The sequence below is a fragment of the Neomonachus schauinslandi genome, chromosome 16, assembly GCF_002201575.2.
Source record: "Neomonachus schauinslandi chromosome 16, ASM220157v2, whole genome shotgun sequence".
NCBI classification, from domain to species: domain Eukaryota; kingdom Metazoa; phylum Chordata; class Mammalia; order Carnivora; family Phocidae; genus Neomonachus; species Neomonachus schauinslandi.
This window is the reverse complement of record NC_058418.1, coordinates 41880569-41908440: the sequence shown is the minus strand read 5'-3', so window position 1 is coordinate 41908440 and position 27872 is coordinate 41880569. Positions and strand designations below refer to the sequence as shown.

General features: G+C 47.2%; 1 pseudogene; it reads left to right on the top strand.

The window, feature by feature from the left end:
• Nucleotides 1-8386: 8386 nt before the first annotated feature.
• On the top strand, nucleotides 8387-10386 carry LOC110594121 (annotated as a pseudogene).
• Nucleotides 10387-27872: the final 17486 nt, after the last annotated feature.

Below are 27872 nucleotides of genomic sequence, written 5' to 3'. Positions count from 1 at the left end.
CTACTCTACACACCTCATGTAAGTGCAACCATACAATGTATGTTCTTTTGTGTCTGACTTATTTCACTTAGTGTAATGTTTTCAAGGTACATTCTGGATTATTTCTTAATTATGAAACATTTCAACTGAAAGTAAAGAAAACAATATGCAACACATCACCTTGAATTAAGTCATACATCTTATATTTGTTTAATCTGTTAGCTTTTTGCCATATTTGCTTTTTTTTTTTTGGTAACACCTTCCCCAGAGCTAATCCAGTTCCCCAGACGCATACCAGTTGGTATGCACCTTTCTTGTTCATGTCTTTATATTTTTAAGTTTATAACACAACATAAGGTACTATTTTGTGTCTTTAAACATAGTTAACCTACATGATGACTATAGTTAACACTGGCACATTGTATATTTGAAAGTTTCTAAGAGAGTTGGTCATAAAAGTTCTCATCACAAGGAAAAAAACCTTTTTTTTTTGGTATCTATATGAGATGATGGATGTTAAATAAACTTACTGTTGTAATCATTTTACAATATATGTAAGTCATGTCATTATGCTGTATGCTTTAAACTTATATAGTGCTGTGTGTAAACTATCTCAATAAAACTGAAAAAAATAAAAAAGCATTTTTAAATGTAATTTGATCTCTTTGAAGAATCTGCATATATAAATACAAGGTGTTCAACTCTTAAACAATATTTAAATGGTGTCATATATTGTCTACCCTGTCATTTGTTCTCCACGCCACACTGTAGTTTTGAGATTGATCCTTGCTGATATATGCAGCTCTGGTTTGCTCATTTTTACTGCTGTACAGTGTTCCTGTGACTGTGTACCCCACATGCTGGGTTTATCCAGGGGGTTCCCACATTTGGATTCTTACCAGAGAAGCCAGGATTACTCCCATCTGAGCTGGGCAGACACAGATAGCTCCCAAGCAGAGAACAAGCCACCCCGCAAAAAAACTGTGTTCCTAACTGGGCCTGGAACCCCAGAGCTCCATCCCAGTTCAAGTTCTGTATTCAGAGTTGTGAGGGGCATGGCCTGGCCAGCTCGTGCAAGACCAGCACCTCAGAGAGGGAGCAAACCCTGCCCAGGTCCTTATGATTCGTTCCTCACCTTGGTCTCTCTTTCTGAGTTGCAGAATCCCTTGAGGGGGTGACAAAGCTCAGAATTCCTCTCCCCATGGAAATGTACCCACAGAGAATCTTCAAGCTCACCTGTAGGCCCCCAGGGTTGGGCTCTGGCCGCATCTTCCTGCTAGTTTCTCTATACAGTTTAGGGAGCCATGTGGCTTGAAGGTGTTAGGGAGGAGTAACTAGCATTGTGCACCTGGTGGAGGCATCAATAAATGCTTGCTGAGTGAGCGAGCAAATGAGTGCATGGATGAGAAAACACTCAGAGCCCCTGGCACCAGGCCTAGTAGGTGCTCAGAAACAGTGGCTGTGATTAATGTGTGCGTGTATGTTTTAAGTTAGGTTGAACGTAGTATTATTTATAGGCAGTAAAATCCACCCTTTGTAGTATACAGTGTATGAGTTTTGATAAATGCACAGCTGTGTAATCATCACCACAATCAACATATAAAATATTTCCATCACTCCTTTGTGCTCCTTTGTAGTCAATCCCCTCCACACCCACCCCCACTCCTAGACCCTGGCAACCCCTGATCTCTCTCCTGTCCCTATAGGTTTGCTTTCTCCAAAATGTAACTGGAATGACATCACGGAGCCTTTTGAGTCTGGCTTCTTTTACTTAGCATAACACATTTGGGACTGATTCCTATTTTTGCTCATATCATATCATACATTTGAGAGTTTGATTTCCTTTTCATTGCCAAGGAATATCCCACTGTATGGATGGATCACAGTTTGTTTATCCATTTGCCAGTTGAAGGACATTTGGGTTATCTCAGTTTGGGGCAATTATGAACAGGGCCACTATGAGTGGTAGCATACAGGTTATTGTGTGAAGATAAGTTCATTTCTCTTGGGTAAATATGTAGGATTGGGATTTCTGGGTCATATGGTGAGTGAATGCTTAACTTTACAAGAAGATGCTTCTTGTAAAAGTGTTTTCCAAAGTGGCTGCACCAATTGCATCCCCTCCAACGATGTCTAAGAGTTCCAGTTGCTTTGCATCCTGACCAGGACTTGATATAATTAGGGTTTTTTTTTTCTTCTTTTGACCATTCTAATAGGTGTGTGGTGGTATCTCCTTGTGGCCTTAATCTGCAATTCCCTTATGATTTTAAATTGGTGTATTTTATTGCTAGTCAATCTCATGGTGTGTGGTCTGTGGCTGGCCAGGGCTTCAGCTCCAGACACTACTCCCCTGAAGTGCTGGGGGAACCCGGGACACCATGAGGCCTTTTCACGGGCAGAAGGCAGGCTCAGGGCTGTGCTGCTGGGGACCCTATTTTGCTCAAAACGAGTGGGTGCCTGCCGTTCCACCATGCTGAGTTCCTCATCTGCGATGGGCTGGTTGCTGGGTAATGACTTGGGCCAGGCTGTGACAACTGGTGCTGAGAATACCTCCAGCCACCCACAGTGGCCCTTCTCAGGCACAGATGCACTTGTGGTATCTGGAGTGGGAGTAAAGGATGGGGTGGAGCTGCCTATGCTAAAGGCCCTATGGTTGCCTCCAGTGAGCGCTCCAAAACTGCCAGGAAGAGGTACTGCCCCATTTAATAAGTAGGGCTCCACAAAGCAGGGGGGGCGGGTGTCTCCTTCTGCACCCAAAATGGGCTCTCCAGTGACTCATGATCAGATCTCTTCACCCTGCCTACTGCCCGGCTCCTGCTACCAAGAGTCCCAAGGGAAGCTGCATATGGTAGGGCCTCAGCCTTTGCCTCACCATCCAGAGAGGCCCAGATCCAGGTCTCTGGCCTTTCGTCTATTTTGCTATCTCTTCCACCGATCACAGCCCCGACTAGTACCCCCAGGGAAACACCTGCCTGTTCCTATCAGCCTGTCCCTCTGACCAGGGCTCCCATTGTTTGTCTATCCCTGTTCCCAGCCCCTGCTGGTACAGATGCCAGAGAGATGACCACTCCTCAGGCCTTCTTTCCTGGGTGTTCTCTACTCCAGGCCCCTGCTCAATTATAGATAAGCTGGCTGGGTCTTGCTCTCCGTCTACCTTCCTTCTCTGGATGCCTCCCACATCAGCTACCTGCCCTCCCTGAGACTGGTATAGAGATGGGAACAGATGAAGGCAGGAGGTCTGCAAGGCCTGGTACAGCAGGGAAGGCTTTGGGCAGGAGGCAGAGGACTGAGCTGGGCCAGGGAGCAGGGAAGGTTTGGAAGAGGGAAGAAAAGAAGGTCAAAGAGCCAGGTGTAAGGGCACTGCTGGTGATATTAGGGCATGAGGGGAGAGCGAGGGGGTAGTGTCTGCCCAAATCCGAAGGATCTGAGGTTTAACTCTGGAAGGGCTCAGTGACCATCAGGAAGCCAGGATCAGAGGCTCATCCAGCCTGTTCATTTCCCCCACCATCCCCCAACACAGACACGCAAGAGCTCCAGGTCACTCTCCCTCCCATCCTTGTGGGTGGAAGGCCTGGGAGCTGAGGGCCCCCCTGTGTGGCTGCTTGCTCCTCCCTTTCCATCACTCATGCAGGAAGGAGCCAGGTTGCTTGAGAAGGCAGGGCATGGAGGATACAGAGAAAATCCCAGAAGCTTTGTGTAGGTGACTCACGCCACTGTGGACTGTACAGCCCACATCTGCAGCTCCCAGGTAGCACCAGGAGGCCTGGGGGAGGGTTTGCTGCACAAATACAGCTCAAAGATCACAGCCTCCCTCCTCGGGCCATGCCCTACCCAGATCTTCCACATTCCTCCTCACTCACCTGAGGCCATCACCCCAGGTAGGACCCTTGGCAGAGCTGTGGAGATTTACAGGGTGCCCTCGGCTCTAAAGTTCCTGAGTCATTGGCAGGAATTCATGCCCTGGGTCCAGGGATGCCCCGCCTGTACCATCTGGCCAGGGGCCAAACAGCTCATCGCCAGGCCTCCTACCCTGGATTTCTCAGGCTGGCACTACCACTTGGGGCCTGGCTCTGGTTTTTATCATCAAATCCAGGCAAGTGCCCTGGACCGAGAAAAACAACAACGGGTTTATCTCTTCTGTGTGCCACACACCACCCAGCTCATCATAAACCTTATCTTCTAGCACTGGACCTCTGCTGTCCCCTCCCCACCCTTGGGCTTCTCACCTCCATTGTCTGTGCCTGAACCACTTTCCCCGCTCCTGCTGCTGCTATTGTTGCAATAGCCTGGCAGAGAGGAAGGCCATTCACCAACTAGGCAAGACCAGGCAGGCTCTCTTTAAAAGGTTCAATGGACAAGGGCAGGAGGGCCCTGCTGGTGGTGCCACAGGGCAGGGAACAGGGCCAAGGCCGTTCCGAGGCAGTGACCACTGCGTGCCTCCTGTACAGCAGCCCAGAACACCAAGCACTGAGGTCCCCCAGGAGCCCTCAGAGCCCATGTGGACAAGCTTGGTCATTTCTGGCCAGGGCCTCCACTGCTCCTCCACCCTCTCTGGGCCTCTGGTTCCTCTCACATCAAACAAAGGGTTGAGAGGAAGTCACTCAGTGCTCTCCCAGCTCTGAAACACTAAGACTGATTCAAAAGACTTGTGAGCAGCCCCTGGGCCAGGAGGAAATGACCATGCACAATCATGTTCCTCATGACCAAATCAAACCTCCGTCAAATTCTGTGGAATTTGGGCTGCAAGCTAAGGGCTGGGCCCCTGATTTAAAAGTTTAGCCCTTCACTCACTTTCAACACTTGGCATCAACGGCCAACAAGTCACAGCCTGAACTGTTCAAAGTGAACATCTCTGATCTATCTTTTCACAAACCCAGTTCAGAGGGTCTGTGCCCAGTGCTTTGACCCTCTTGGGGCCCAGACTGAAGACGACGGAACACAGACATAGACGCTGACTTGCAGCCCCTGTGATCAGAGTCCAGATCAGCTGAGACAGGTGAAGTGATTCCCTCTTGTGGTCGCCCAGGGGACGTGGCAAAGGGGACTGGAACCCAGGACTCTAGGCTTTTCCCACATGTCACCAGCACTCTTTCCTCCACATCATGCAACTCCAGTGGCCCCTGCCCAGAACCCCTCCATCCCTCCTCCCCTGCCCCTCCACACTATTTTGAGGGTAAACTCTGGTTATGGTGAGCACCATTCTGAGGTCCCCTGTGGATGGAGCCTTCAGCAGGTCAGTAAAAACCACAGAAACGTACCTCAACAGTGCTATACTCACTGTGCTTAACCAGACAAAGGTCACGTGATATCAACATTCTGTGATCACAACTAAGACCCACTTCATTAACAGGGATCAAGCGGAGACCTTTGATCTCCCTACCAAGCTCTGGCTTCTCTTCCCCTCCCTTTCTGCCCCAAGGAGGAGGTCTTCATGAGAAATTGGGGCCTTTCCTTCCTAAAGGTTTAAAGTTTTGGGAGTCCCTCACTGCTTTGGGAATCTGGGGCAAGAAGGGACCACAGTGCCGTTGTTTCCCAGGTGACTGACTAAGCCTCCCCGAGTCAGTCCATGCTGAGAGCTGTCACACATGAGTCAGTGACATCCTGTTGAACCAGGAGGACAGCTGCAGTTCCCATCTTCACCTCAGTGAAGGATGCCTGCTAGGCAGGTGCTCGCAGCATGGGTGGAGCCACACAGCATCCTTCTATCCCTCCATGTATTTATTATTTATGCAAGCCATGGTTGGTGGGAACTGCGAGGTAGCAATGTCACTAAAGCCATGAGAGAAGAGAGCTGGCAGCCGTGGGGTGGGGCTGACTCTTCTCTTTCTCCTCCACATATCCGTCCCAAGTCCCTCGTCCTCCCACTGCTGCTGCCTGCTCAGATCTTCCCTCGCCTCTTCCTAATGACCTCCCTGCCCACGAACTATCCACACTTGAGTCTAACCTCCACACTGGCTGCCAGGGTCCCTTTCTAAAACACAAGCCCGATCTAATCACTATTTTGTGTCCCTTCTGTACAATCCACCCAAAGACCTGGCAGAGACTGGAGGATTTCACAACCTGACCCCAATTTGCCTGAGTCATCTCTGGTTCCAAAGAAGCACTAATGAATGTGAATGAATGAACAGCACACTCACAACTCTGGTGGGGCTCACACCCTACAGATATGAGCGTCCAGAAAGGCCAGGTCCCAGCAGTGGCCAGAAGGACATGGACATTGGTCTTGCCCTCTAGTCCTGGATTCTGCTCCATAGCTCCGATCTGTGGAGAATATACCTAGATTAGCAACCTTCACCTGGGGGGTCCCCGGGGCTCTGGAGCCCTCGGTTCTATGGCTCCTCCTGATCATCTGGCCAGGATGCCACTTCTCTGGAACAGGGCCCTGAATCAGAGACCACAGCCATTCCCACAGCTGGCTGGTGCCCCCACATAAGCTTCTGAAATCATTTATTTACACAAAAATTCATTTCTGTGGAATTTGGGCTTTAATCTGTGGGACTATGGCCTCATTAGGTCCAAAGGGATTTTCTCAAGTTCTGAGCTGGAGGTGCCCTTAGTTCATTACCCTTCGGTGCTACTCAATTCCCCCAGCTCCTGAGGCAGTATCGATGACAAACAAGCCTCTCGAAATGATGCCAAGTCTCTGACATCATCTTTAGGAAAGAATCCCAGGATACCCTCCTTCCCTTTCCTGGTCCCAAGGAGTACATGTCTCAAGCCTTCAGTTGTAGTCACTAGCTGGGCAAACGCACATGGAGACTCAGTTCTGAAGGTTCATCCTGCAGTCCGTAGCCAGTCAGAAGAAGGTATGTCTGAGACAGGACTGCAAAATCAAACAGCCACTTAGGAAACAGTGTGGCAATTTCTTTAAAAGTTAAACATACATCTGTCATATGACATGACCATTTCATTCCTAGATAGTTACCTGAGAGAAATAAAAGTACATATCCACACAAATGCTTGCACACAAATATCGATGGCACCTTAATGTGTAGTAGGCCAGAACTGGAAACAACCTAAATGCCCATCAATAGCTGAAGATAGACAAATTGTCTATCCATACAAAAGAATAATACTTAGCAATAAAAAGGAGTTACCTGTTAATACATACAACAACATGGATGAATCTCAAAAACAATTATGGCGAGTGATAAGAAGAACAAACAAAAATATTACATACTGAATGAGTTCATTTATGTAAAATTCAGACAGTGCAAACTAAGCTGTACTGACAGGGCAGCAGATGGGGGGTTGCCTAGAGGTAGTGGGGATGGGGGAGACGACAAAGGGACACGAGGAAACTTTTGGGGGTGATGGATATATTCATTATCTAGATTGTGGTGATGGTATCACAGGTGTATACATATGTTAAAACTCACCACATTGGGGCGCCTGGGTGGCTCAGTTGTTAAGCGTCTGCCTTGGGCTCAGGTCATGATCCCAGGGTCCTGGGATTGAACCCCGCATCGGGCTCCCGGCTCAGCCGGGAGCCTGCTTCTCCCTCTCCCTCTCCCCCTGCTTGTGTTCCCCCTCTCACTGTCTGTCAAGTAAATAAGTAAAATCTTAAAAAAAAAAAAAAAATCTCACCACATTGTACACTTTAAGTACGTTCAGTTTATATATATATTATATAGTACTTAATGAATATTATATACAACTTAGTAAAGTTTATATATATTAATTATAACTTAATAAAGCTTTTTTTACAAAAAGAAGAAGAGGGGCACCTGGGTGGCTCAGTCGTTAAGCGTCTGCCTTCGGCTCAGGTCATGATCCCAGGGTCGTGGGATCAAGCCCCGCATCGGGCTCCCTGCTTGGCGGGGAGCCTGCTTCTCCCTCTCCCACTCCTCCTGCTTGTGTTTCCTTTCTGGCTGTGTCTCTGTCTGTCAAATAAAGAAATAAAATCTTTAGAAAAAATAAAAATAAATAAAAATAAAAATAAAAAAAGAAGAAGAAAGGGCAGAGTCTCCTTGTACCCTCACTGCAGTCTTCTGTTGCCCTCAGAATACAGTGAGCACCCAACTCGGTCTGCAAGGCCCTTCTAGTAGTCTGGTCACCCTCTCCAGCCTCATCTCTTGTATCTCTCCCATGTGGCAATCCATCAGTTGTGGCTCCCGGAATGTGCCATGCTCTTTTACACTGGTGTATGCTGTCCCCTCCACTGGCAGGGCTGTCTCCTGCTCAACCACCCAGAGAACTCCTACTCTGTTGTCAAGGCCGTGCTCAGTAATGCCCTCTCCACAGAAGCCTTGCCAACCCTAGCAGGTCCCTGTGAACAGCATCTTCCTCTGTGCTCCACAGCCAAGTGCCCAATTTGCTGTTAGCATCTGTTTGTCCCAGCAGATTGTGGGCTCCTTGAGGCTAAGGACGGTGTCACATCCATCCCTGTCTTGTCTGTGTCAGGCCCATGGGCATCTATGAAGCTTTATTCAGTGAATTCAATATGCCCAAGAAGGTGGGGTGGGTCAGCATGGGGTGGGATATGAGAGGTTCAGAATAGGAGCTAAGAGGTGGGAAGAGCCAGGAAGGGCAGAAGGCACAGGCTTCCCCTTTCCCAGCTCCCCTGGGAAGAGAAGAGACTGCACCAATCAGGATTCAGCTAGATCCTCAGGTGGGTGGGGTTCGGTAAGGTGGGCCCCCTGCTTCCCCACATAAGGAGCTTTGGCACAGGGGTGCTGAGGCTTCTGCTCCAACACTCATCAGGAAGTTCCAACATCTGTTTGTCTGCATTCCCCACATCTGGTGAAAAATGGCCTCCAAGACTACACCTGCAGTTAGCAGCTTGGAGAAGTGGAATGGACAGCAGACCCTGCAGTGGTTCCCAGACACAGTGAGAGAGAACCACTGCAAAGGGCACCCATGAGCTCCTGATGCCTTGGGTAACTGCCCAGCAGTCCTGGCCTCTTCCTCCTCCATGGATTCAGGGGTCCTAAGCAGGCCCCTGGCTGGATGACTGTGTAGGGGTGACATTTTCTCCACCTAGCCCTGCAGTCTTGGCATTGCCATTCAGCTGTAGCCTAAGATGAACTGGTGTTTATGTTGGGAGCTGGGCCACTCAGGCAAAGAGAGCTCCCACTCTGCCTGATCAATCAGGGAACAGTGCCAAGGCCAAGTACAGGGGACCCAGGGGAGATCATTCTTCAGGGATCAAAAGTGGGAGGATAAATACCCAGAAATGATGCCCCACAAGCTTCTAGGTTGGGAACTAAAGACACATGTTGTGCCAGGGGCTGAAAGTCCCAGCACCACTGGAGCATACTGGCAAGGAAGGGCAGCCAAGAGCCAGAGGCTCTGCCCGGGGGGAACAAGCCTGGGGCCAAGGCACAAACGCATCATTTGTCCAATGACCATCAGACTATTTTCTGATGCCACAGGCAGATGATTATAAATGAAACATTTCTTTCAAAATGGAAGTGACACCACTGGGGCTGATCCCATTATTTACTCTGGGGCAGAACCAGCCGTGAGCTGGTTGCTCTCGGGTCCCCTCCAAGCTGGTTTAGTAACTGGTTTTCCACCAAAGGGCTTATTAAAGGTCAGCCTCTCCTAGAAGGTATCCTGTGGCACCTCTCTTGGAGAGGGGCCTTCTAATGTCACATCGCTTGGAAATTTCTCAAGCTAGCATCCCAAAGTGAGATCCTACAAACTCATTCTTGGGCCCCCACACTCTAGGGGTGGCACCAAGGTCAGGCCTGCAGCTCAGGGTCGCTTGGCGCCTGGGCAGGGTACGGCCTGGCAGTGCCCACAGGAGGAACGCTGGCTGCGCTTTGTCTAGTGGGGCTGACCGGGCCGCTGGAGGCCTGAGGGAGGTGGAGCTGGGTGCGGACCGGAATGCGTGGGCAGTTCCTGAAATCGTGAATCCTGTTTATAGCCCTGCTTTTTCTGGGGTTTCCTATGCAAATGCCAAAGGAAGTGGTCATCCAACTGGTTTCCCCATAGGTTACGCAGCTGCAGCTCCCAAACAGGCTACACTTCTCGCACACCTTACAAAGTAGCCTGCTCTCCCACCAGTGGGGCACTACCACCATACTCCTCCTCCCCCAACCCCTACCAGACCGCTGTGGACCCCAGGCGAAGTGCCTACTCCCAGCAGAGTCCTGACACACAGCAAAGCACGGACTACACACAGCCCCGTATACCCCGCCTGTTCATGTCATCCACTACACCAAGGGGCTGCAGCCCGACCGCATGCAGGTGATGGTGTACGTTGCTCCCATCCCTCCATCCCTCCACCTAGAAGCAACGGTGTCACCATGGGCATGGTGGCTGGGACCACTCCGGCCATGTTGACAGGTATCCTGCTGACCACCCTCTCCCCAACTCCTGTCGCCCCCCACATAGTCACTGTGCCCACGTACTGGGGCCCCGGGAACGTCCATCTACATCTATGTACACTCTCAGTGGTGATCACCCTGCAAATGTGTGAGGATGGATATGTGCAGTCACATCATGGAGGTTCCACAGCTGGGGCTGCACACCTCACACCTCCAGCCCGGACCTTCTTCTTAATGCTCTCGACGCTTAGCTAAACACTACTGTGGCCCGGCCCAGCAGGTTTCAGTGCCATTAGTCTCCCACCAACTCTGTGGGTTGGTCTTAAAGCAAATCCTGTTTTGTGGGCTGCCTGGCAATTTTTTAGCTAACTGTAATGATAAAGGGGAGAATTAATCTAAAAAAAAACAAACCCACACACTCTACCTTAAAAAAGTTGCTAAGACTCTTGGTACCTCAGTATCTTCCATTGCAAAGGGTCTGTAATTCACTTCCTTTTGTTCATTTCACAAATATTTTTAGGGTACCTGCTACATATGAGGCCCTGTACTAGATATCTCAAGGAAGAGAGATGAATATCTTACCTGAAAGAGGCTTGCAGCCAGCTCTCAGACACTCACTGACCCTCGCAGCCTGAGAGCCAGGTCCAGTGAGGGTGCTTGGGGATGTGGAAAGTGAGGGTGAGGGTAAAGGTCTCACAGCACAGATGCCGTGAAACACAATTCAGAGTGCTCTATGAACTGATCAAAGAATGTTCCAGGGGCGCCTGGGTGGCTCAGTCGTTAGGCGTCTGCCTTCAGCTCAGGTCGTGATCCTGGGGTCCTGGGATGGGGCCCCGCACTGGGCTCTCTGCTCAGCGAGAAGCCTGCTTCTCCCTCTCCCACTCCCCCTGCTTGTGTTCCCTCTCTCGCTGTGTCTCTCTCTCTGTCAAATAAATAAATAAAATCTTTAAAAAAAAAAGAATGATCCAGAACAGGTGTACCGGGAGCAAAGTGGGAATAGCACCTGGTTTATGTCATTCTCATTCAAATTTCACTCCCCAGCAGAATTAGATGAGCTGATCTTTCTACTGGGAGTGTCAAGGGTCAGGGAAGGCTTTGTGGGGAGGGGCCACTTGAAGAGTCTCTGAGTAATAAACAGAGGTTTGCCAGGCAGATAAAGGGAGAAAGGGCAGCCCAGTCCAAGAAAACAACATGAGCAAATCTCAGAGAAATATTTTAAGATATGAGATAAGAAGTGCCTTAAAAGACGTACAAACTTTGCTATTCAAAGAATCCCCGAGAAACTCCCAGATTTAAAAAAAAAAAAGGATGCAGTGATGTTTGCCTCTTGATACAAGAATGTGTGCCTGAGTTTGGCACTGGCCTGATTCTCTTCCCTCTGCCTCTGCAGGGAATTTCTTGGAGATAGCTTATGCTAAAGGCCCTTAGTAATGTTTTCCTCCAAAGACACACCAATTCCCCACTGGATAATTAGGATGTAGCCAAACCTTTGGAGAATGGTTGTTTTCTCTAAAGGTATAAACTGTGGCAGCCCAGGGACTGACTAGGGCTCCTTAATTGATACATTTTATCTGCATTTGAATCTCATTTTCCATTTTGTAAGGGCATGCACCTTTTTTTTTTTTAAAGCTGTTTGAGCTTATTTAAAGAGCTATCTATTGTATACAAGCATATGGGCAAAATGGCAAAAAGTGCTGCATTTGATAGGAAAGTGGCTGCATTCTATAACGTAGTCTGTGATGATTTAGGATCATAGAACTTCTCTTTCTTCCAGACCTGCACTGCTCCACAGCCAGTGCAATAATTTCCAGCCTGTTGCCCACCCCACCTGACTGAAATGTAGAAAGCTCTCTCTGGACAGGGACCATGTAATGCACATGGTAGATTCCTGACTTGGGACATGTCCTGAGTTTATGTCATTCTCATTCATATTTCACTGTGTCAGAGTGGAGGTCTGCTGGGCCAGACCTCACCTCCCAGGGAATTGGTATAAGGGCCATAAGGATAGAAATGACTGAGGTTAAGCTCAGGAAAGAACAGGAGGTTCCCTACCAACACCAAAAGGGGCGAGGGGACAGGATACTGCAGTGTCATCTGAGCTCTGGGAGTTCTTATTAAGGAGGAAATGTAATCCACAGAAAACAGTGTCCATGACCCTGGAAACACATTCAAACCCTCTGGTGTTCGGGAGAACTGTTATGTCCTAGGTTGGCAGAGGTGGTCAGGTCGGGGGACTGTAATGGAGTAGGGAAGAAAGGTCAGAATGGACTTTAGGAAGAGCCTGAATAGCCCCCAGGGGAATCCCTTATTCCATCTTCCCAGGATAGAGATGGACACTCCTGGCCTCCTGGCCCCAGGAAGCCAATTCCTCTGGGAATAGACACTCACCAGTGGCCTTCCAGACCCAGGCAGAGAATTTTTCTCAGAGGTTCGGCTTGTAAGCCAAGTCAGCCCAAACCATCTGCAGTCAAACATCCTCACAGGCCTGATGGCGGCGCTTGCAGAGACGCTACTGAGGCCAGAGTCCAGACTCCCCGAGAGGCCCTGCATGCCCCCAGCACTGGGGCTGGTGGCCAGGCGCCTCCCCTGAGAAGGGAAGTGACCTACTCATGGTCAAACAGCATGAGAAGATCTGCCAACTTCTGTTTTAGGGAATATAGTTGCTGAAAATAACCAAAAATACTGTAGAAAACATGAAAAATGCCTTCTTGAGAACACTGAAGAACTGACAAGAGAGAAAGGAATAAGGTCAAAATGGAAGGAGAGGCAAAAACCTAGAGAAGTAAAGAATGCCGAAGTCCTTCTGGTTCTGTGTTTACTGATATAGGCACATCTGACTCTCCATTTTAATGGCCTTGAAGGGCAATGTGGACAAATGTCAAAGCTCAGGACCTGTCCCAAGTCGGGAATCTACCAGAAGACCCTCCCAGATTAAGCTGGCACCCTAAAAGGCCTCAGACCCAGGGAATGCAAAAGAAGGGGAAGAGGGGCCTCCCTGAGAAGTTAGGCCACAAGCTGATCTTCACACAGAGTAGCAGCCCAAATTCACATCATTGGGGTGGTTCAACTAAGTCATGAACTTAGTTCAAAGTACTTCTGCACTGCTAATACTCTGAGGTATTCTGCAGAAGAATGTATAAATTCTCACTAGGGGAAGGCATCTTCATCCCAGGCCTCAACAAATACCCACTAATAAATTCTCCAGTATACTGGGCGGTACACAACCCAGAAATAACCAAGGACACAAGGAAACAACAAACAAGGACCAGAAGAGACAACAAATAGCAGCACATGGGGCGCCTGGGTGGCTCAGTTGGTTAAGCGACTGCCTTCGGCTCAGGTCATGATCCTGGAGTCCCTGGATCGAGTCCCGCATCGGGCTCCCTGCTCGGCAGGGGGTCTGCTTCTCCCTCTGACCCTCCCCCCTCTCATGTGCTCTCTGTCTCTCTCATTCTCCCTGTCTCAAATAAATAAATAAAATCTTTAAAAAAAAAAAAAAACAAATAGCAGCACAAACCTACACCTTCAAATAATGAAATTGCCAAGCACAGATTATAAAACAACCATATTTAATATGTTTAATGAAATAGAAGACAAGCTTGGAAATATCTGCAAAAAATAGGAAACTATAAAGAATGACCCAACAGATCTGAGAAAGAAGCAAACAGAACTCCCAGAAATGAAAAATACCATAACTGGAATTTTAAAACACAGCGGAAGATTAAACTTAGCGAAAGGGACCATTTGCGAACCGGCAGATGGATTAAAAGAAGGCAAGAGGAATGAGCAGAGAGAGATCAAAAGATAGACAATATGGACTCCACATCCTGCAAAATTCGTCCTTTTAAAGTGTAAAATTTAGTAGGTCTTAGTGTATTAACAGAGTTGTGCAACCATCATCACTACCTAATTTTAGAACATTTTCATTACGTCAAAAAGAAACTCCATATACATTAGTAGTCAATTCCCCATTCTCTCCTACCCCCAGACCCCAGCAACCACTGATCTACTTTCTCTGTGGATTTGCCTATTCTGGATGTTTCATATAAATGGAGCCATACAATCTGTGGTCTTTTGTGTCTGGTTTCTTTCACTTGGCATAAAAGTTTTCAGAGTTGATCTATGTTGGAACATGTGTCAGTGCTTCATCCCACAATGGCTGGCTAATGCTGCATTGTGCGGATATGCTACTTCTATTCGTCCATTCACCTGTTGATGGACATGTGGATTGTTTCCAGTTTTCTGACTGTTAAGAAACATGCTGCAGGGGCGCCTGGATGGCTCAGTCTATTACACGTCCACCTTCGGCTCAGGTCATAATCTCAGGGTCCTGGGGTCAGCCCCATGTTGGGCTCCCCACTCAGCATGGAGTCTGCTTCTCTCTCTCCCTCCGTCCCTCCCCCTACTTGTGCTCCCTCTCTCTCTCAAATAAATAAATAAAATCTTAAAAAAAAAAACAAAACAAGAAACATGCTGCTATAAACATTTGTATTTTAAAAAAGATAGAAAATATGGAGGAAATGTTCAGAGACATGGAAAAGAGTGGCCTATGATTAGTAGGAATTCTAGGAGGAGAAGAGAGAGAGAATGGAAAGAGGGAATTCTTTAAGACATACTTGCTGAGAATTTTCCAGAATTGATAAGAGATGCCATTCACAGATGTTAAGAATCCCAAGGAACTTCAAGCAGGATTTTATTTTATTTTTTTTAAAAGATTTTATTCATTTATTTGACAGAGATACAGCGAGAGAGGGAACACAAGCAGGGGGCGTAGGAGAGGGAGAAGCAGGCTTCCCGCTGAGCAGGGAGCCCGCTGCGGGGCTCGATCCCAGGACCCTGGGATCATGACCTGAGCCGAAGGCAGACGCTTAACAACTGAGCCACCCAGGCGCCCCTCAAGCAGGATTTTAAAAAGGAAGAGGAAAATAAAGAAACACACATTTAAACAGAGTAAATGGCAGAACACACACATCAGAAGAGACAGGGAGAGAGAGAGAGAGAAAAGCAAAGAAAGTAGTATACCTTACACTAACAGCTGCTTTATTAATGGCAACAGAAGCTGGGGGTGGAAGGGACCTGACAACCCAGAATTCTTCATCTAGTGAAAACATCTTCCATGAATGAGCACAAAGCAAACACATTTTCAGACAAACAAAAACTGAGAGAATGTGTAACCAGGGAACTCTCATTAAAGGATATTGTAAAGAAAGTATGTTGGGCAGAAAGAAAATGATCCCAGATGGGAGATCTGAGATATAAGAATATATGAAGAGCCAAAAAAAAAAAAAGTGGTAAATATGTGGGTAAAGCTAAACAAATGTTGGCTTATGCTATAATAATAATTATAAGGTCTTGTGAGGTTATAGCAAAACAAGACAGAATTAAAGTACAAAACAATAATGAGGGGGGGAAACAGTTAAGATGTTTTAAGATTCTGCACTACCAAAAAGGAAAGGAAAGTAACTAACTTTAGACCTTGATAAGTATGAATATGGTAATTTCTAGGTAACCACTACAAGGAAAAAGAAAAAGCAACACAGTGTATAACTTCTAATTAGTAGAGGAGAAAAAAAGACAATAGTAAAAAAAAAAATCAGTCCAAAAGAGAAACATGAAAAAAGATGAGAAGAAGAGAAAGCACAAAAGAGGATTCAACATCATATTGTGCATGCACCTGTGCGTGCGCGCGCGCGCGCGCGTGTGCGTGTGTGTGTGTGTGAGAGATGGAGCTGGGTCTTGTTCTCCGCTCCACATGGCTATGGAAAATCACCATCCATCCCCAGGGCACCCCCACTACCTCCCAACACAGCCCCCATGGGTTGGACACTAGCCGGCCTCACTGCCTGCCCCTTCCAGTGGCTTCCCCTGTAACCACAGTAATGCTGGGCTCCCCAAGGCAGGAGATTCAGGTACTGTATTAACAACTGCGTGGCCCTGCGATACCTCCATCCACTCCTCACAGCTACTCCACAAGCTGGTCTTAACATCATCCCAGTTTTATTGATGAGGAAACAGGCTTTGACAAATGAACTAACTTGCCCAAGCTTGCCCAACTATAAAGCAACAAACCTGGGTTTGCTTGTCTGGCTCAGAGATCCCATGCTCTTAAGCATTAAGCTGGCTTTCAAGGTTTTTTGGGGTTTTTCTTCTTCCCCAATTGTGGTAAAATACACATAACATAACATTTACCACCTTAGCCATTTTTAAGTGTCCAGTTCCGTGGCATTAAAGTACATTCACACTGTTGTATAACTATCACCACCATTCATCTCCAAAACCCTTTTCATCTTACAAAGCTGAAATTCTGTACTCATTAAATGACAACTGCCCCTCCCCCAAGTCCCTTACAACCACCATTCTATTTCTGTCTCTTGGTTTTCAAGGATTTATACAGACTGGTCCCAAGCTCCCATCCCAACCTCTACATAAAACTGAGGGACGAGGAGAAGACTGGACATGAGGTAAAGGGTGTGGATGTCCCTGAGGCCACCAGCCTGGCTGGGGGGACAGAGACCAGATGAAAGGACCAGGTAAAAGAGGCTGAGGACACCAGGCTGAGAAACTTGGGTCTTGATGAGGCACCGTGGAGGGCCTCCCGCGAGCAGGACTGAAGGGAATGTACATCGGGCAGCCCCTCCCTTCTTTCCTCCACAGTCTCAGTGCTGTGAACTGAGCCCTGAACCCCACAGGAGCACTTCCTTTCTGGACCCAAAAAAAGCAGAAGAAAAAAGAAAGCCAAGATCCATCTGACAAAAGGAAAACCAGCCTCTCCCACACCTAGTTCTTTGACTTACACCCAAGACCTTAAATATGCCCTTTGAAACCTTTCATTCATTGAAGTTGCTTTTCTTTGAAACCATAAAAGAACACGGGGCTGCAGTTTGTCTTCCTGGCAGGAAAATTCCACATGCAACTTGCAGCATTTTATAGAGTGGAAACTGCTGGCCTGAGAGTCTGGGTCCTTTCTGGACCCAGGAGTTAAGGCACTCTGTGGTGAGCCAGTTGGGTGACCTTGGGCAGGTCACTGAATCTTACGAAATCTTACTTTGCTCACTCATGGTATGAAGATAACAACAGCTGGCTTCCCTCAGGAAGGCTGCTTCCCTTCCACACACAAGGGTTGCTGCAAGTGCCAACAAGGATGTCAGGATAGTTGAGATTCCAACTGTCTCTCCCACTGGGGAGTTCCAGATTCTTGGGTTGTGACTGCAGGAGACCGATGTCACGGAAGGCAAACTGTCACCAGAATTAAACAACCATCAAGAGTGGAAGGGCCTCACAAGGATGCTGTCTGGTCTTTGCCTCCCTGATCAATGCCAGATGGAAACTCCAGGGCATCCAGAGCACTGTCGGCACCAAATACTTGAGCATACAGCAGGAAGTCAGAGGCTGAATAGCTTAGGAGATATCAGAGACTAGAACAGGATGGTGGCTTCATGAAGAGGTGGAGATGGAAGTGTGGTGGGGAGAAGGCAGAATACTGACCCAGAACACCAGGAATCTTGAAAGAAAATGAACCTAGACTCTTACCTCACATCAGATACAAAAATTAAAATGGATCACTGACTTACATGTAAGAACTAAAACTACCAAATGACTAGAAGAAAATATAGGAGAAATTCTTTGTGGCCTCAGATTTGGCAAAGACTTCCTACATAGTACACAAAAGCGCAGGCTCCAAAGGATAAAAATCAATATATTGATCTAAAAATCTTCACCAAGATTTTAAACTTTTGTACTTCAAAATACACTGCTACAAAAATGAAAAGGTAAGCCACAGACTAGGAGAAAATATTTGCAACCAAATATCCACCAATAAGCAAACTTTATAAACTTTAGTCTCTTCCTTAATATTTCAACATAGCTGTTACCCTGTGCCAATTCATCACAGAGCTTGTCAATAAATTCCAAGGGGGAATATAACATATTTGAATATATATTTGAAATACAAGCCTTTTGGTGGATAGATAGCTTATAAATATTTACATATAACATATAATTTTATATAATATGCAATATATTATAATATACAACATATACTATGTTAATGTGTCACAACATATGAATTATAATTATTTTATATATTATATTAATATGAACAACCCAACTTTAGAGGTGGGCAAAACATTTGAAGAAACACTTTACCCAAGAAAATATATAAATGGCAAGTAAACACATGGAAAGATGCTCAACATCATTAGTTATAAGGGGTATGTAAATTAATACCATAATGAGATACCACTACACACCCACTAGAATGGCTAAAATTAGAAAGAATGATCATACCAAATGTTGTCGAGCCTATGGAGCAACTATAACTCTCAGAAATTTCTGGCAGGAATGTAAAATGATTCAACCACTTTGGAAAATAGTTTGGCAGTTTTTTAAAGTTAAAACATACATCTACCATATGAGCCAGTCACTCCACTCTTAGGTCATTACCCAAGAGAAATAAAAAACATGTATTCATTTAAATACTTGTACATGAACATTCATAGAAGCTATATGTGTAGTAGCCCCAAACTAGAAACAACTCAACTGTCCATCAACAGATGAATGGATATGGATAAACAAACTGTGGTATATCCACACAGTGGAATACTACTCAGCAATAAATAGGAACAAACTATGTATACATGCAAGGACATGGATAAACCCTAAAATGATGAGGTTATGAAAGAAGGCAGACCAAAAAAGTGCACATACTGTATGATTCCTCATATATACAATTCTAGAAGATATAAACTGATCTACAGTGGCCAATAGCAGATCAGTAGTTGGCTAAGGGGGGCAGGAAGGGCAGGGAGGAAGGATTTCAAAGGGGCACAGGGAAATGAGTGATGAATACATTCCTTGTCTTGGTTGTGGTGATGATTTCACATATGTCAAACTCATCAAACTGTATGCTTTAAATATATGCAGTTTATATCAATTATACTTCAATAAAGCTGTTGAAAAGGAGACAGCAGAAGGTGTCAGCCCTTGGCCCCTTGGTGGAGGAGACCAGTCACTCCTCTGCTCTCCTGGTGGGGTGTGGGTATGGAGTTTGTCTACAAAATCTGTCTCCTCTGCCATCCAGGTCCCTCACTTGTTCTAGGTTTCTCAAGGGACAGAGCTGTGTCTTCTGTGTCAAGTCTCCTATTGAGGAAGAGGATGACAGTGATGGAGCAGCCTCCTTGGGCAGCAGGACAAGGCCAGTGGTGATTGCATTGGACTCCTGGAGGAGTCCACCCAACCATGGAACATGTGGGCCGCTGTCATGCCTGCCTCATTTGTGGAATGTGCAACAACTCACTCCAGGAATACTCCCACGGTGCTGCAGAACTGGCTAAGGCAGAGGTGAGATGCTGAGCCACGCTTGGCTCTTGAAGGAAATGAATTATCAGGGCTCACCATTCAGGTTGGGGCTGTCAGACAAGATGGTCATTACATAACCTACAGTGACTCGTCAAATTCTGGAGCCAGTAAGCCAAAGCTATGTGCAAGGTGCTCCTCCAGCAACTGGCTAACCCCAGATTCCAATCCTTACCATGCTGGCCTGACTGAAGTCTCTTGAGGTCCTGACTCCTGAGGGCCAAACACTTGACTTTACACAAAGGACCTAAGTTCTGTGGCATTCAACTAGGCTAAGAATGCAATCCTCCACCCTGTTGTCAGATTTGCCAACATGTGTGATCTGCCCTCACTCCCTGTGGGTTTTCCTTGATAGCATTAGCCTCACTAAAGGAAAGCTGGATTCAAAAAAATCTAACCATAAAATGGACATATGTGTTGGGGTTACTATTCATATGACTAAAGGAAAAACTGTTTACTCACAATACTTCTGACACCAAAGTGTGGGTTTTCCCTTCACATTAGACAATTCTGACACTAACTACCCACATTTAGTGCAGACACCACAGGTTAAGGGCTTAGGCCCACAAGGCTGCCCCCACTTCATACACCAACTGAAAGTAGTGGGTGCCCAGGTAACCCACACTTCTGTCCAACTCAGCTGCAAATCAAGGATTCCCATGAGCCCCTTTTCAGGTTCAATAATTTGCTATATGGCTCTCAGAACTCAGGGAAACACTTGATACTGTTTCCAGTGGATCATAAAGGTTACAGCTTGGGAACAACCAAATGGAAGAGATACATAGAGCAAGGTATGGGGAAGGGGTGCGGAGCTCCCATGCCCTCTCTGGGTGCGCCACTCTCCTAGCACCTCAGTGTGTTCACCAACCCGGAAGCTCTCTGAACCCTTTCATTTACAGATTTTATGGAGGCTCCTTTACACAGGCACAATTGATTAAATTGTTGGTCTTTGGTGTTTAAGTCAATCCCCAACCCCTTTCCCCTCCCCAGAGATTGGGGGTGGGGGCCAGAGAGAGAACTGAAAGTTCCAAGGCTCTAATCACATGCCGGTTCCTATGGAAACCAACACCGAGTCCCACTACCCCAAGCCACCTCATCAGCATAAATTCAGATTTGGTTGCAAGGGGCTTATATGAATAACAAAAAATACCCCTTTCAGCTCTATCACTCAGGAAGCTACAAGGATTTTAGGAGCTCTGTGCCAGGAACCAGTGACAAAGACCAAATATGTACTTCTTTTCTTTCTTTCTTTCTTTCTTTTCTTTTCTTTCTTTCTTTTTTTGTATTTCTTATTATATCACAACATTACAGTGACAAAGGAATTAGACAGCTGATGGACAGGTGTTCTGGGTGTTCCTTTAAGTCACACAGTCTCTCACATGCATCCACAAAATGATCTGGTTTGCAGAAACTGTCTGCGGATGGATTGTCAGGCATGCCTGAGAAGCAGGGCGACTCTTCTACTGAGAGTCATCCTCTCCTCTGGGTTCTTCTGTGGCTCCATTTCCTCAGGAAGTTCACCTTGATTCTGAGAAGGGCCAGGGTACAAGGGGCAAGAGGTTATGCACAGCAGACAATCTGAGCTTTCTTTCTAGGTCACTACCAATGCCCCACTGACCTTCATGGATGCTGTTCTCCGGCTCTGGCCCATATCCACATTCTCCCCTCACCCCAGTGTCTCTATAGGCTCAGAACTGGGGAGCACTCCTCATCCTCTCAGACATTCCTGACTGAGCTCAGCACTGCCCCCCCCAAATGGTGGGAAAGGCTTGCTTTCTAGATCTCTCTCACCCAGCAGACACCAGATAACAACTCGCCACGAGGCCAAGCAACCAAGCAAATCCTCCTGATGAATTTTAGTTGAAATCAAGTGCCCAGAATGGCCATCCCAGTAGATGAGGCAAAACTGGAAGACCTCTCCTCTTACCAAGCACTTGCGCAGGGTTCACATTGGCACAGCACGTTTCCCACTTGTGTTATAACAGAATATGGTCTTCCCAGGAGAGCTTTTGTCCCTGCTGGCATACAGGGAAATAAGGGTGTGAACGAGAAGGCACTAAAGCCAACTGCAGAGTCCTGTGGAGAAGGACATGCTGTTTTGCGATTGATTGATCTCAGTGCCCCAATACCTGGTGTTTAAGCTGTACCACACACAGTGTACAGTGGCCCTGTGGATTCAGCCTCATTCAGATGGGAGAGGCCCCTGCCCTCAAGGTTCTCACAGCCTCAGCCCTATAGCATTAGCTCTGAGAGGTCATGAAGCAAGAACAGGGCTGACCAGGCTGGATGCCAGAAGCGGTTTAGGTAGAACTCCAGAACTCCAGAACTCCATCCCTGAGCAAAGGGAGAAAGAACTCAGGGCAGGAGAGGGTAGGGCCAGATACAGGAAGAAGAAGCCAACACCTCAGCCAAAAGCAAACGGATGTGTGTAGGGGGGTATATGTGTGAGTGATATGTGTGGTGTGTGTGTGTGTGTGTGTAAATCCTGGATAGGTTCAGTGGGTGGCCAAGGCTGGCTGAGTGCCAAGAAGGTCTAAAGAAAGTCAAGGGCCCCACCAGGGCCTCTCCTGAAGTCTCGATGCACTGCTCTTGGTCTTTGAAGGACAGCTCCTACACCAGCCTTAGACCCAAGGTCCAGCAGCGTCGCTGGGAGCAAAGGCTAGGCTTTCAGGGAAAGAGTGAGGAGTACACAAGTGAGCAGAGAAGTTCAGAAGGTGGGCCTAAGAGGTGGAAGGAGAGGAGTAGCCCAAGTTAGCAGAGTGACAGTGGGGACGGCTGGGTGGCTCAGTCTGTTAAGCATCTGCCTTCAGCTCAGGTCATGATCTCAGGGTCCTGGGATCGAGTCCCACATTGGGCTCCCTGCTCAGCAGGGAGTCTGCTTCTCCCTTTTCCTCTCCCTCTACCTCTCCCCACTGCTCGGAATCTCTCTCTCTCTCAAATAAATAAATAAAATCTTAAAAAAACAAAACAAAACAGTAAAGGACAGGGCCACACTGTGAGTCAACAAATGCAAGCAGCACACTCCAGTCAGGACTGTGGACCATGGCTGCATCTCCCACACATTTTCAGCTGAGATGCATGAGAGCCAGAAACCCTTAGTTCTTGCAGCTGGCCTCCAGGCTCTGCTTTTCACTCACCACTTGTCTCCTCACCACCTTCCCTAGGCTTTGGCCTTCTTGGCTGTGTCACCTGTGTCCAATTAGAGCTTGCCTTGTGAACTCCACGTCAGACTTGGACTTCCTTGGCCTGACTCCTGGGTAGCCCCACAATCAGATGCCCTCCTCATCCTCCAGCTATTATGGCTCCTATCTGATACTACTCTGACCTCCACCCCACACCCACCTGCTAAACTACCAGATTAGCTGGTCGTAGCCCACAGGGCTTTCCCTGACCCAACTAATGGGGGCTGGTCCAGACAGATTAAGGAGGGTTTGGCTCTAGGGAAGAGAGCAAAGTACAAGGATTTTTCGTTAAGAAATTAGGGGTCACTCAGGAGCTGGATGGGGAGGGGGACCAAGGACACCTGGGCAGGCATGAGCTGGAGGCAGGTCCAGCTCAAGATTCAAGAGACAGGGTTGAGGGGGGCAGTCATAACTGAATCTGGGAAGCCTCCTAGAGAGCAGAGTCCAGAGTCACTAAGAGAAGCTTAAGGCCAGAAATCTGAGCTACTGCAGGGAACTCACCTGGGGACTACTATCAAATTAGGCATCTTTCTCATCTGGGCTTACTGTGTTCTTGACCCAAGGCATCTCAGAGATACTGATGGGTCAGGCAAAGCAAGCCAGACAGATGGGACAGGCCAGCAGAAAGAAGAGCCACAGTGACCAAGACAGCTCCACCCTTGGAGTAAAGAAGCAGCCTGTTGGGTGCTCCGAAGAGAGTGCTAGCTCACTCATCTTGAAGCCCGAGCTAAATTCTCCCCAGGGCATGGCACTCCATGGGTATAGCACTTCAGAAGGTTTTCTTACTTCCTGCAGACCACAAAGATACAGTTAGTCAGTCTTGCCTTGGGGAATTTCAGGTTAACTGCTCCCATCTGTTCATCATTCAAAATCTGGAGCAGAGTTGGGATAAGACATGAGACACATATATCGATTCTGGATCCCAGGATCCAAATATCAAAGAGTTAATTCGGTTTCGGGAACATGCCATCATCAACTCCCAAGAAGAATGTGGCTCCAAGGCTCCTAATGAATGAGAATGGCGCCACAACGCCGACGCCCGCCAGTCCCACAAGTGCCGTCTCCAGCCATCTGCAGCTGCATGGCACCCACTACCCAGGGCCAAGGCAGTGGGTAGCCCGGCACCGAGCCACGCTCTGGCACAGTCTGCTGCAGGATCCTAGGCAGACAACTTCTCTCCTGGTCTCGGCTCTGGATCTATAACACCCTTCTGCCCTGTGTCAGGCTACCTGGGGGAGTCCTGCCCATGGAGCATGACTCCTTCCGCACGGGCTGAGCTCTGGACCATTCATCTTCCCCCATCAGAGAAACTGAACTTCCTCTAAACCTCTGTGGCTCGTGGAAGACTCAGCCAACACAGAGTACTCAGAGGCCTTCCTCTGAAAGCAACCAATTCTATCCATGTGGCCCTGAGTGACCAAGGACAGCTAGCTGAGAGAACAGAGAAAGGAGAATCAGACCAGAGGCACGTGTGCCCTCAGAGAACACTCAGTTTCTTCCCCCAGACCGCAGGGCTCAGCACCATCAGACTCCCTGCTGTTCTTGAGAGGGAGAGAGGAATTCGAACTGGATAGCTTCTCCACTCTGTGGCCTTGGCTAAGTGACTGCCTTGCTGTGCCTCAGTTTCCCCACCTGCAAGTGGCTTGGCTGTGAGGATTAAATAAGGTTATGTGTTAAACAAGTGTCACATAACAAACACCCCAGAAATATAACTTGCTTTCCTTGTAACCACACCGCCACCCTCCCTCAGGCAGGGCAAGCAAGCTCTGTTGCTCTTCCTTTATCATAAGACAAATTCAGAATCTGCCCCCCAGGCTCTGGGCGAATCAGTTAATAAATGACTGCGAAAGTGTGTAGCTACATTATGAATAAACAAAAATGTGGATGTTGCCTGTTGCTTCCTTAACTTTTTTTTTTTTTTAACAAACTTTACTAGTAGATGTACAGATCCCAGTATTTTGGAAAATTTCAGCGGATAGGAATAGCAAAAAACTATGTTAGCCCAAATAACTTTTAAAAAGAAGAGGGGCTCCTATGTGGCTCAGTCAGTTAAGTGTCCAACTCTTGATTTCAGCTCAGATCGAGATCTCAGAATCTTGAGATCAAGCCCTGCGCTGGCTCCTCTGTGCTCAACACAGAGGCTGCTTGAGATTCTCTCTCCCTCTCCCCCTCCCCTCCCCCTGTTTGAGTGTTGAGTGCTCTCATAATCTCTCTCTCTCAAATAAATAAATAAATAAAATCTTTTAAAGGAGGAAGAAGAAGGAGGAGGAGGAGGGGGAGAAGAAGGGGGGGAGGAGGACAGGAAGGGGAGGGGGAGAAGGGAGAGGGAAGAGGAGGAGGAGAAGGAGAAGAAAAAAGAAATAAAACTGACACCAAATTTATTTTTAGAAATGCCTTTTTTGGGGACCAATATTTTAAAACAGCAAGAATTGTCACACACACACACACACATACACACACAGGATTTTTCCTACAAAGTCTTTAGCTATGTAATCTCAGGAAATCCTAGAACTCTTCAAATTTTCCATTCTGACCCAAATCCAATTTTAGTTCACTTTGAGAGTGCCTTCTACTGATATTGAACAGAACATGAAATTAATTTTCTATTCTCAGTATTTGTTGAGAAAACAGTCTTACAATTTTAAAATCAAATTTGTTCAGAAATATTTCAAAACCAGCTTTTACACTATCATTCTACCAAAATTGCCTTATTATTTTTTTGGTTGGAGTATAGTTCTGTTAGTCAAAATTGCCTTACTTTCACTGGTGATTATCATGGTGATTTTGTATCTCACAAGATTAGACAAAGAGCCACACATTGGATTAGCCTAATAGAGCTGTAGCTGGCGTAGTCTCCAGAGGGAGTTTCCATCCTTTTCCATCGAATAGTTTTAAGTATTATTTTGGTACCTGAAGGCTTAACCATAGTGAACAAAAATACCCTTACATTATTATTTTTTTTTATTTTTTTTAAAGATTTTATTTATTTATTTGACAGAGAGAGACACAGCGAGAGAGGGAGCACAAGCAGGGGGAGTGGGAGAGGGAGAAGCAGGCTTCCCGCGGAGCAGGGAGCCTGATGCGGGGCTCGATCCCAGGACCCTGGGATCACGACCTGAGCCGAAGGCAGTCGCTTAACGACTGAGCCACCCAGGCGCCCCAATACTCTTACATTATTAAAACAAACAGAACCCAGAGAAGAATTGGGTTAAGTGGCTGAAGCCACTGGGGACAAAAGATAGAATGCAAGCTCCAAACAGACACAAACTTAACCATTTGGGGATCTCTTTGCAAAAACACGACACCTGTGCCAATAAAACTCAACACACTCGCAGTGGGTTCTCGCCAGCTAATCCAGAATATGGCAGGCAAGGGGGTCTAGGCACCTGGGCCTGAGGGGTGTGGCCTGTGGGGCTGGCTTCAGGGACAAGCAAGCAGTGCAGCTGTACTGGGCCCTGAACTGAGGATTTAATGCTCTATTATGGCCACCTCAAAGTCCTTAATAATTTTATATTTGAGTTGATGTCTTGTAAACGAAGTCTGATGGGACAACAGAGCATGCACCAAGGGCTGGGTACCTCGATTCCCCCAGGGCCAGCCTCCCTGGGACAGGTTCTCTGCTGCTTGCCCACCACCCCTATCCAGTGGCCGTACCAGCCCTGGAAGGGAGGGTCATGGTCGGCTGTGTGTAGCACACTGCACTGCAGGGCCCCAGGCACCGTGAGGGTCTGCACATGGAACTGTGACCAACCCTTGTGCCTGAGGAAGTACAACATTAAACAATGAATTAAAAACACTACTACAGGTCAAGAGAAAGAAATTGCAGGGGGGAAAAAAAGGCTTTTCCTGTATTTCGAACAAAGGGCCCCACTTCCCACAAATTATGTAACTAGCCCTGGCAACAGGCACTTACAGGAGAAAGTTCCAATTCTGGAAAAGGTGGAAATAGCTTCAGTGTGGAGCACGGGGACTTCTCCCAGCAGGTCTTAAGCAAGAAGACTGCCAAACAGCACGGAGGGCCCAGGCAAGGCTGGAAAGCAGACACTGGGGTCTGGTATGGTATCCACACAGCCATGTGGGGTGTTCCAGCAGCAAGTAGCTGCCTGGGAGCAAAGAGCTAGATTGGGCCAGGTGGGGCTTTCATCTTTACCTTTGGTTTAAAATGTTGGGAACTATTATGCAAGCCAGTGGGAGTGCACATTGGTACAACCTTTGGGAAGCAGCTTCGCATCCACTAGTAAAGTCCAAGATGCACACACACTCTAGAGAAATTCTGCACGTATGCACAGGGGACCAGTATGAGAGTGTTACAGAACGTTGTGGGAAATATGGAAAAAAGACTAGGAATAAGCTTAATGTTTACCAGGAGAATAGATATGGTAGTATATCCACATGGTGGAATACTACAGAGCAACAAAGACAAATGAAATAGAGCTACATGTGTCAACATAGAAGACTCTGGACTGTAACGTGAAGCAGCCCTGTGGGCCTAAAGCCTTCATGTGTGTCAGCTCTATGTCCCCCATGTTGGGTAAATCCTGGAGCAGGGAAGGGGATGGCTTCCCATGGTTGAATATCAGTTACCTCTAAGACCTACCTCATCCAATCCACGAAGGGTCCAATGGCAAATTTCCATTATGAGAAATTTAATCCTTGGTGTCAAGGCTATGTGCTGTGTTAGAGATCAAAGAGACCTGATGGTTTCCGGCTCTACAGAACTCTGCTGGGTAGCCACTGGCCACAGCCCAAATCCCTTGTCACTAAAAAGCTCATAAGAGGAAGCCGAGGTAGAAAGGCTGACAAGCTGGGTCAAGGACAGAATTTCAGGGCAAACTAGTATTAAAGGATTGGTTAGATAAAGAGAGGTCAGAAGAAGCAGGTAGAAAGCATCAGGGGACAAGAAATGCCAAAGAAACAAGAGTTTTAAGGCGGACTTATAGAAACTGATCACATATCACAGAGGTAGGTCAGTTCTGGTGAAAAGATGTCATTTAATAATTCGGGAAGTTAAGCCGCTAGTGAACTTAGCAAGGGCAATTTTGGTAGAATGATGGGGGCAGAACCCAGACTTTTTGGGGAATGA